The sequence below is a fragment of the Oreochromis niloticus genome, linkage group LG17 (assembly GCF_001858045.2).
Source record: "Oreochromis niloticus isolate F11D_XX linkage group LG17, O_niloticus_UMD_NMBU, whole genome shotgun sequence".
Lineage (NCBI taxonomy): Eukaryota > Metazoa > Chordata > Actinopteri > Cichliformes > Cichlidae > Oreochromis > Oreochromis niloticus.
Genome location: NC_031981.2, coordinates 23,370,333 through 23,381,168, shown reverse-complemented (window position 1 = coordinate 23,381,168; position 10,836 = coordinate 23,370,333).

Below are 10,836 nucleotides of genomic sequence, written 5' to 3'. Positions count from 1 at the left end.
GAATTGACGGGACGAGGTGCGGCTTCTCAGAAAGGGCTCACGGATGGCAGCATGGTTAAGAGCTTGGAAGCGCTTGCGGTTGCAGTGAATACTCAGAATAACATCTCTGAGCGGATAATGGGACACATCAGGGAAGAATCCGCTCAGTTCAACACCTATGGGCGGAAGCTGGAATACATCACGGATCAGTTGGCTGCGGTCGTGAGGGCTCAGAATCTGCTCTGTGAGCAAAAGAGTGACAAGACCACGGAATTGAAGGTAAATAACATCATGGAGAAGCTGGCAGCTATCCAACGGGAGATCGAGAGACCAGTGTCGGAGTGTTAAAGACAGCTCGAAATTCTCATGAGTTGTTGTAAGAGAAAATGACCATCATAATACGGCTACCCCTCCGGCACCAGCTGTGGGCTCAAGGCTGGAGCCGAACAAAAACTCCCTGATAACGACTGTGTTGAGTCTGTTCCTTCCCATTCCATGCAAGGCCACCTGGGTTGGCTAGTAGACTGTTTACTTAGCCTGGCAGGGCGAAGGACACTGTCTCAGCTGAACTATGGACACGCACACACATACACTTACACTGATGAGCACACACTCATCCCCCTCCCTTTCCAAACGCCTTCGATGCTTGTTTCCTGCGGGGGAACACGGCGGGTCTGTGTGCCGCGCTGGAATGGTAGCGCTGTGCAGGGCGGCTGCTGTGTTCGCTTCGGATTACTCCTCACCCCCCACCCAACCCTGTGGCTTGTCATGTCTTTCATAATGTTGTGATGAGGACATTTATGTGCTTTTTGTGCAGAGGAGTTTTTTTGTTTCCTGTTCTCATGCTGTCCTACCATGGAAGCACAGCATGAGTAGAGGTCTCTTTTTTTCCTCTTGTACTTTTCCACTGTAGTGTACATTTCAGTGTTTTTTCTGTAACGCTACCGATCTCCGACTTGTATCCCCATGTAATGTCTGTAATGTGTGTGTGTGTAAGGTCGGGGGGGGTCCCATTTCACTGCAGGGCAACCTGCATGTGGCGAATAAAGCTTTGATTGATTGATTGATTGATTGATTGAATATCTGCGGTGCCTACTGATACAGAAAAATAAAACAAGAAGCAAACAAAATTGACAGCCGCAGCAGTCACGGTCTGTCGAATTACACCAGGTTAAAACAAATTAAAATACATTGATGTGTCGGGCCTTTGCCTGCAGCCAGAAATCCACTCGGCAAAGCAGCAGCTTGGTACTCTGTAAATAAAAGCAGGAGATGACTTACGCTGGACAGTAAAACGCAGCGGGAGTATCCCTCCAACTGTATTGTTTTCGTTACCTGTCCACAAGTTCGCGTCACACCCTAATAAATGTGGGTCAGTGGCGGTGAAGTCCACTACACGTTTCTCACAGGAACGCAATGTTTCCCACCTACAAGGGTGCAAATAACTGTAAATCTCTGCCAAACAGCCAGAACTCAAGTGGTACATTTTTCTATAACCTACCGTTCTAACAGAAGGCTAGGGGGCCCGCATCAAACTTTCATAGGAAGAAGTTAAAAGTGCCAACTTGCCCGGCTTGGACCAAGCGCTTGCAGTTTCAGGTTTGCTAGAGAATACCTAATTGCCCACACCTGAGCTTATGAATAGGACAAAGACCAGCTCCGCCTACCAGGGGCGGTTCCCAGACTCAGGTCTCACCTGTCACAAATACATAGCATGTTGGATGACAACCCTGGAAGTTCTCTGGAAGTAAAAAAGGGAAAAGGGTTCAGACTCCAACTGACAGAGGAGCTCCAAGGACAACGTCTTTACTTCAGTCACCTTGGCAGAGGAACTCCTCAGACGAAAACTGGCACAGGGGAAACAACCCAGAGCTACCTCCCCAGCTTCTCCAGTTGCAACAGAGGAAGATTTTGTTGTCTGTCTTTGGCTTCACCAAAACTACCACGGCAATATCCCACATGCCAAAGCAATGGAGGAATGTGGTTCTTTTGACAGCAACACACAGGGAACCAGCAGTCAGTGATGGGGAATAGAGGAAGCCTGGAAGCAAGAAGCAATCCTGGACTACAATAGGTACAAATACAGCTTGGATAACTTAGAGAGGATGTTGGCACCCCGAGTTGTTGAAGGAAAATAACTGATGAGCTCGGGCACATGCTGGTGACCTCAGCAACTGCAAGACGGCCGTGTCCCCGATTCTCAGCCACTTCTGCCATTGATCTCAAGATACAGTAGACTGAACCAGTGTGAACCACACCACCAACAAAATGAGAAGAAGGTGCAAACGGCGCACCTCCAGGATTGGGACAGCAGCCCCTCGCACCAGGTGTAGAAAGTGTGCCTACAAAAACCACTCTACTGTAGTTAGCACATCTTGCTGCTAATGAGGATGCACACAGAAACACACACACTGAAATATACATTTTGATCACTAACACACCATGTGTGATTTTCTTTTAGGCCATTCACCGTTACTGGTACTGACCTGCAATGATGATAAAAAAAAATATATATATTAGGTTTCATCATTCATATGCTAAAAAATGTGAACTTCATTGCTATTTCCCCCCCCAAAACGTGCTTATTTAAAAAATCAAGTCAATGAAAGTAGAAAAATGTTTTAATATATATTAATTTTATAGCATTTTGTAAACATAAACAGGGGGTGGCCATTTTTGGCCACGAACAAGCTGAGAGGGAGTGTTTTTGTTTTTCTGTCACTGCACAAAAAATAATAATGCATATATAATCACTCATACTTTTAATTATTGCTATGCATCTAACCTCCATCATGATTATGAAATAAGTCAGTTTGCATGTATTATTTAGAAAAAAAAATAGGGATTTTATGCTTTTATCCCTATGTAAATCATTATAATTATGTGATTTAACTGGTATTTAAAGGGTTAAAATTCTGAATTTGAATGAAATTTTGATTTTCATGAACAGCACTGATGCTAATTTAAAAAATCAAGTCAGTGAAAGTGGAAATGTTTCTTAATATATATTAATTTTATAGCATTTTGTAAACTAAACAAGGGGTGGCCATTTTTGGCCATGAACAAGCTGAGAGGGAGTTTTTATGTTTTTGCTCTCCCTGCACAAAAATAATGCATCATAATCAATGTTGATGTGAATCAATTACATGTCCCAGACTTAACTATTAATAATACAAGAAATTCCAATAGCAGTGCAAATATATAAAATTGTGAGATTTGAGGTTGTCTTCCAGCTAGTGCAGTGGACAAACAAACTGGTGTTTAAAGGGTTAAAAATTTAAAAAGTAATAACTATTTTATATTTAGTTATATTTAAAAGAACTGAAGTTAGTTAAAAGCTTTATGCAGAAAAAATGGCAAAAAAACATAAAAATAATAAAGATTACAGACTTAATCTGTTGGTGGCCACTTTTGGCCATGAACAAGCTGAAAGGGTAGTGATTTTGAACAAACCCAGAGGGTTAATGCTCATAGAACAAGATTGTTACAATAAATTGTTCTAATGCCAACAGGAAAAAAATAATCAAGTAATAAAGTTGCATCTAAGAATCTATATTCTTTATTATTGATGCTCATCAGCGAAAGACATTACATGCTACTGGGAAACTTTAGACCCTCCCACTGTTAATGCAGAGAATTCAAAAGGATCTTCCAGAAATGGTGACCCTATTTTTCTTGAGTATTGATTGGTTGGTACCAGATTAGAACTTAACCTGCTCCAAAGCAGGTTAAGTTCATAACACAAGTTACCATGGTGCTTTACCCCGGTAAGAATTGAACCACCTTCTTAGTACCCAGATAACCCTGAAGTTACCTGGGTGAGCTGAAATCCTGCTTCCCATTATAGGCCTCAGTCATCTGGGCCCAATACATAAACAGTTTTTTCCTGTCTTGATCCTGTCATGGTTCCTGGTCCTCCTGGGCCAACTAGCCCATTCTTTCTGTTTTTCTCTCTCTATCTCCCTTGTCAGTGTGAATGCTTTGTCTTTCAGAGGCAAAGTGTGGTTGAGGTCTCCGTCCAGCTAATCACACACCTTAGCCTCATACCTAAATATGCACTCTCATGCAGCTGGGCGTATTTCATCCTAGCACAGATAATGGAAAGCATATAGAAATTGTGCTCCTCATCCCTCTCTCTGTTATTTCTATACCTTTTGAAGTAATTGGTGTTGATATAGTCATACCAGTTGAATGCAGTCACACAGGAAATGAGTTTCTTTTGGTCATTAGTGACTATGCAACCAGGCATCCTGAAGCCTATCCTTTTGAGAGAAGTCTTAGCTCAGCGAGTAGCTAAAGCAATGCTAAAGTTTTTCAGTCAGGTACAAATCTCCAGACAGATTCTGACAGATCAGAAAGAAAAATTTCTTAATAAACATGAATAGTTACTGATACTCTATTTTTCATACAATCAATGCCCAATCTTTAAAAAAATATTGTTCAACAGTTTTAACATAAACATGTCTGGATCTCCTCCATACCTGCTTCATGCTCTGGGGGACGGGGCTATGGCTCCCCACACTCCCTAGCAGATCGTTACATGGAGAAACCTTCTGAATACAAGCGTGCTGTTCCACACAGGTGTACACACAGGTGTTCACAGACACAAACTACACCTTTCTTGGCTGCTACCTCAAAGCACATTGTGCGCTGTCACAAATGTTCATTTCTCACATATCCATTGAGAAATGAACTTTTTTGCCAAACCAATTGGATGGAAAACTTCAACGCTTCATTAGACTTCATCCAGCCATCACTACTGGAATGTTGGGAGGCTGCTTTGCTCCATGTTGCCACTATCTTGGAGGTACAGAGCATCAAACACGAAGTGCCAAGTGCCAAGTCTTTTTATATTGGATGGATTTGAAAGCTTACCAAGTAGTTAAAAACCAGAGGGGAGTTTGTCAGTCTTTTGTTTGGTATTTTTATCATTGTGAACTAACTTCTATATTTGTATAAAATCATTAGAAGTAGTAAATAGAATATCTTTGTCATGATAATAGATAAAAATATTGATTAATGTTAGTTGATTGATGCTTGAATGGTTTGTTCTGGGGAGGGGGCTTAAGCTTTAATATGTCTTTAACCTGGCAAGGTGGCACTGTAGGATTCAAGTTTTGACTAGTAAGGTTATTATCATTAATGAAAAACAACAAAATAACTAGAACTAAATAAACACTTTCGTTAACTCAAATAAATACAAACAGGGGTTTGTGAAAAAAGGAAAACTAACTGAAACTGTATTGAGCGTTCCTAAAACGAATTAAAATCAACAAAAATAATCTAGAAAATGTGCTTAGTTTTTTTTTTTAGTTCTTTGTTTTTGTGTGCATCAAACAATAGTCCACGGTTAATGTGAAGTCCACTTTCTATTTTTGTTTTTCTTGTTGTCCTGCATTATGCCAGCAGATGGCAAGTGCATCATCATGTCAGGAAAAGTTGGGAGAAAGTGCCTAAAGAGTCTAAATTGAGATTACTTTGAATATGACTGTTTTTCTTAGATAAAAAACAAGTGTCTTGTAGTGGAATGAGATAAAATATGTGGGACATTTCTAAAGGAAAAATCTCAGAAACCCTTAAGTCCATGTGAAAAGCTCGCACAAGTAGGTTAACCAAGCCAACCTTGAGAAGGTAAGGGAGCAAGCACAACCTTCATCCCAAGAACAGAAACTAACCCCAGGCAAGGCACCGTGATGCATCCCGAGACAACCCCACAAAAAACAGAGTGCTTTTTTTTTTTGTTTAACATTTTATTTATTTATTTTTTTAAATGCAGTGCTTCTAACAGCAACCCGATTGCTACTGCTCAATTCGTAGGAACATCACAAGCAAGCGGAGGCATTGAGGAATATGTTTATTGAGACTGGGATATCAACATAACTATGTGAGTCAATTGCCTTCAAAAAGTTCAAAAAACACTTCACTTGAATCAAAATTCACAACACTCGATGCTGCATGAATCAATGGTCTCATAGGGACTAACATTGATATTGCAAAGCAGAAATAAAAAGAACTAATAAAAGAGGCAAGAAAGCAAAGCCTTTGTGTAGCTGGCTGAAGCATAAGTGTGATGATTCTGGGTCTTTGACTCAGTGGTTTGTGTTTGTGGACTTCCTCCATTGTGCCTGTGGCTCTCTTACAGTTATGGATTAAGAAGTTACACAGTCAGTGATGTGGGGAGTTCCTTGGAGAGGTGGCAGAGATATTGTAAGTTGTTCAAGGACACAGAAACACACACACACACAAACACACACAAAACACAAAAAACACTTAAGGTCAAGGGGTTACAGAAACACAAAGAGGTCTACACAGAAAAAGAGATTATTCCAAGGCTGAGACTAACAACAAAACATGACATGAGAGTAGAGTTGGATGTCTCGAGACCGGTCTTGGTCTCGAGACCACTTTTACGTGGTCTTGGTCTCGTCTTGGTCTCGACGGACTTTTGTCTCGGTCTCGGTCTTGGTCTCGACGGACTTTTGTCTTGGTCTTGTCTTGGTCTCGACGGACTTTTGTCTTGGTCTCGGTCTTGGTCTCGCTGTTTCGGTCTTCCGTTCTCAAATCGACATAGTGTTCGGGAGATTTGGAGTCAACCATCAACGGAGCGAGGGGGTGGCTTACTGGGCTTAAGCCCGGGTCATTTTTTCAGAAGCATGGGGTCTTTTGGAGTGTAATTTGTTAGTTAGATGCCTGGCTGACAACTGTATAAAACAAAAACAACACACGAAGCGCAGAGCGCACCGTCGTAAATTCCCCCTAATTTTGGTATGATCCGAGCTCAGGCACTAGGCGACTGAGCACAGCACGCATGTGAGCGAGGGGGGAGAAGCTGCTGCCTGCAAGTTTGCTGCAGACAGAGGAGAGCTTAAGTTTGACCAGGTACCAAAGCAAATCATTCGTACTGTACAAATAATGTAAATATGATGGTGTATCACAAAAGATTGATATCAAACTGATCAGTTGGTTGCGTTACTTACTCTTCGAGTGAATCAACAAATGGATAAATAAAAAGCCGAACGACAATGCTGATATTTTAGAGAGTCTTAGCTTACATTTCATATTTTCAGTTGTTACCCTCCACGGCTAAACAAACTCTCTAAATCGGTTTCAATTGTGTACTGATGAACACAACAATGGACATAAGGAGCTTCTTTCAAAGAAAAAACTCAGGTAGATGTTATTTTATATATTATGCTTAGTATGTTGTTCAGTATATCTATGCAAAACAAGAGGAATTTGAATACACAGCAGTATATTCACAGCTGAAACCAGATATTTACACTTTAGGTAGAAAACATAAAAACTATTTTTTACTGTTAAACATCAATTTAGAGTAAACTTTTGTTTTAGATAAATAAATGTTGAAATATCTTTTGAATTATTTAAATGTCAGAATAAAAAGAGGGAGCTGTCTATTTTAATCACTTTCATCAAATTTAGGAGTACATATACAAATTTCCCACGTGTGGGACTAATAAAGGTTATCTTATCTTATCTTATCTTACACTAAGTTTATTGTTAATTAATAAGAAAACTCCAGACGATTCCATTCTGAGTTGACGAAGCTTCTGATAGGTTAGTAGAGTCCATGTGAGTAAATTGGTGGCACACCTGTGGATGCATATAAGGCAAAACACAGAGCCTGTTTCTGTGACATGGAAAAATCAAGAGATGTCAACCAAAACACCAGGAAAAGAATTGTGGAGCTCCATAAGTGTGGCTCAATTTTGAATACAATTTGGTGCCATTTGCAATTAAGAAATACAGATAGTTTCTCTCTTTACTCTTAAAGTTAACAAATATGTTTTTTATATTTATCAATCTAAAAAAAATAAACATTTAGTCTGATTTGATGTTACAATTAAATAAGTGTTTGTGTTTTTATCTGAAGAGTATGTAAATATCTGGTTTCAACTGTATATTTGATGATGTTGGTGTTTGGCTTGATTGTCAGCACAAAGAGGGAGAGAGAGGAGCAGAGAGGGAGAGAGAGGAACAGAGAGGGAGAGAGAGGGAGAGAGAGGGGCGAATGAGGACAGAACAGAGATGGAACAAGAGCAGGTGAGACACATGCTAGTCAAATGGTTGTTTGCCAAAACTCATCAGAACATGTATCTCGTACCTAGTGTTTCTTTTTAGATACCATTTGTTACTTTTCAAATTCTATATTTATTAAGTTATGCAAGCTTGTTTGCACAACAAGGCTAAATAATTATATAAATTTTCAGAATCTAAATCGTGTACTTTGGTAGAATTAAAAAATAAGTGTAGTGCAGGTCTATGATGATTTTCAGTGCTACTATCATCTAGTTCTGATTCTGGTTCTGTCTTGGTTACTGTTGTAGTCCTGTTTTAATTCCGGATCAGTTCTGGGTCTGGTTGAATTGGGGTTTAGTCCCTGTGTCTTGATACAGGCCCGACTTTGTTCTGCCTTGCTGCTTAATTAAAAAAACTAGTTTAAGGTGTCCTGCATATGTATATAGAAGTAATATATATGTATATATATATATATATATATATATATATATATATGAAGTCATTCTTTTTGAACAAAACTCAAAACAGAGCCTAATAATCTTTCAGTCATTTCTACCCTCACTTAATTTCCTTTCGCTGCTCAGCTCTCACACAGTGGCTCAGTTATGCTCCAATCCCTCCATATTGTGGCCAATCACATGCGAGGATATAGGATAATATCATTATGTGAAAAACAGAGAGGGTGAGAGACGCGACAGTCAAGTGGAGCATCTGTCTGTCCTCTCAGTAAGTGAGTGAGACAGTAGACAGCGGTGAGGAGGGCTGTGCGAAAGCAAAAACACATAAATATGCCTGACACCCGTAAACGAAGCAGCATCTGGCTGCAGTTTAAAGACTTTTTTTGTCTCGGTCTTGGTTTTGGTCTTGGTCTCGTCTCGACTTGGTCTCGGTCTTGGTCTCGTCTCAACTTGGTCTTGGTCTTGGTCTTGTCTTGGTCTCGATACCCTCTGGTCTTGGTCTTTGTCTTGGTCTCGATACCCTCTGGTCTTGGTCTTGTCTTGGTCTCGGATTAGGCGGTCTTGACTACAAGTCTACATGAGAGACAGAGAGAAGAAATAAGGCAGGCCAGCATGAGAGCACTCAGGGACAGTGACATAAAGCAATGAAAAAATAAATCCCCCACTCGCCCTTGCTAGGTTTATTATGAGAAAGAAGACAAATATGCTTCAGTTATGAGTTTTCACAATTTTATATCAAACGGTTAGAATTTTGAATTTTTTTCCATGGCACCATGGACTTCAGTCTCTCTGGTTCAGAGTGTCACTCTCAGCAAACACTTTTACTGCGGGCCACAGAAACAAAATGTTAACGTAGTTTGATGGGCTTTAAGTCTGGAGACTGTGCTGGCCACCCCGTGTTTTCAAGCTTACCTTCTTGTTCTTTTTCCCTGAAGTAGTCCTGGCATAGCTTGGACTTATGTTCTGGGTTATTACCTTCCTGTAGGATGAACCCCTGGCCAACTAGGCACATGCCAGAGGTATTGCATGGCGCTGCAGAATGCTGCAGTAGCTGTTTTGGTTCAGGGTGCCTCTCACTCTGTACAAGTCACGGACCCTGGATCCAGCAAAACAGGCCCAGACCATCACACTTCCACCTCCATGTTTGACAGTTGAAGCCACACACTGTGGAACCATCCTTTCACATTTAAATTTTGCTTCATCAGTCCATAATAACATCTTCCAGTCCATGGCGGTGTTTCAGGCTGCTCTGTTGCAGACCAGGGAGCAAAATAAACAATGTGCAGACCGTCTTTGGACCCCTGAACCCTGTTATTAACCTGATCACAAAGTATGGCTCTCTATCAACTATGTTCCCTTACACACTGAATAATGCAAACTCTCATCTAACCTTATTAGACCTTTGAAATAGAGGCTCTGATCAACCCTGACACTGTGCAGCTGAATCTGTCACTCAATATGTGCATTCCAAGTGTTTTTCATGTATCTCAGTTAAAACTCACCATTTCCAGTCTCCTGACTTCATCTGACCTGCCCGGCTCATTGGCGGCCCCCCAGTGTACATCGTAAGGAGGACTGTGGACAAAAGAAGATTCCTGGAGTCCACAGGCAACTGCTCTGGACAAGGCCATGCTCTGGGCCTTTCACCGCCTCCACATTGATAAACATGGTTGCCAGCATGTTCCCGTTAGGAGAAGGGGGTTCCTTCATAGCCCACCAGTCCTCCTGTGTGTGTGTGTGTGTGTGTGTGCGCGTGTGCACATTAGTTAACCACACTTTACTTTTACTCCACCTTCTTCCCATGCATACCTGTGGTAATCAACCCACCTGTTTGTCACCTGGTGATCAGCTGGCTCCTTTGAATGCAGAGGGTTTTCTTTCAGTCTTAGACTGAGAACTTAGACAATGTAAAATAATCAGTGTGTTCTAACCCACTAAACAGTTTACACTGAATCAAAAATTTCAGTTTAAATGTAAACCCCAAGCTGGCCAGCTGTGGTGAGCTGGATGACGCTGGAAAGCAGCAGGACAGGAGCCCCTTCACCACTTCCAGCAGAAAGGTGGCACAATTCCCTGTAAAGTATAGGCTTTACAACACTGGTCATAATTTAGAATTTTATATGTTTTTATTGGCAAAAATATTCTTCACAATCACATAACACCCCAGATATTATATATCAACGCAGCCACAAATCCTTATCAATGTAATATAAAACCCCAAAAATTTAAAAATAATTTTCTGACTGGGGGGTCAGCCCGGAAATACCTATATCACCAGAAGCAAACCTATTTTATTAAGCGTTGCATGAATGTTTTAAAGCTCTCTTAATCACAGTGTCTTGTTGCCTGCACTGGCATGATG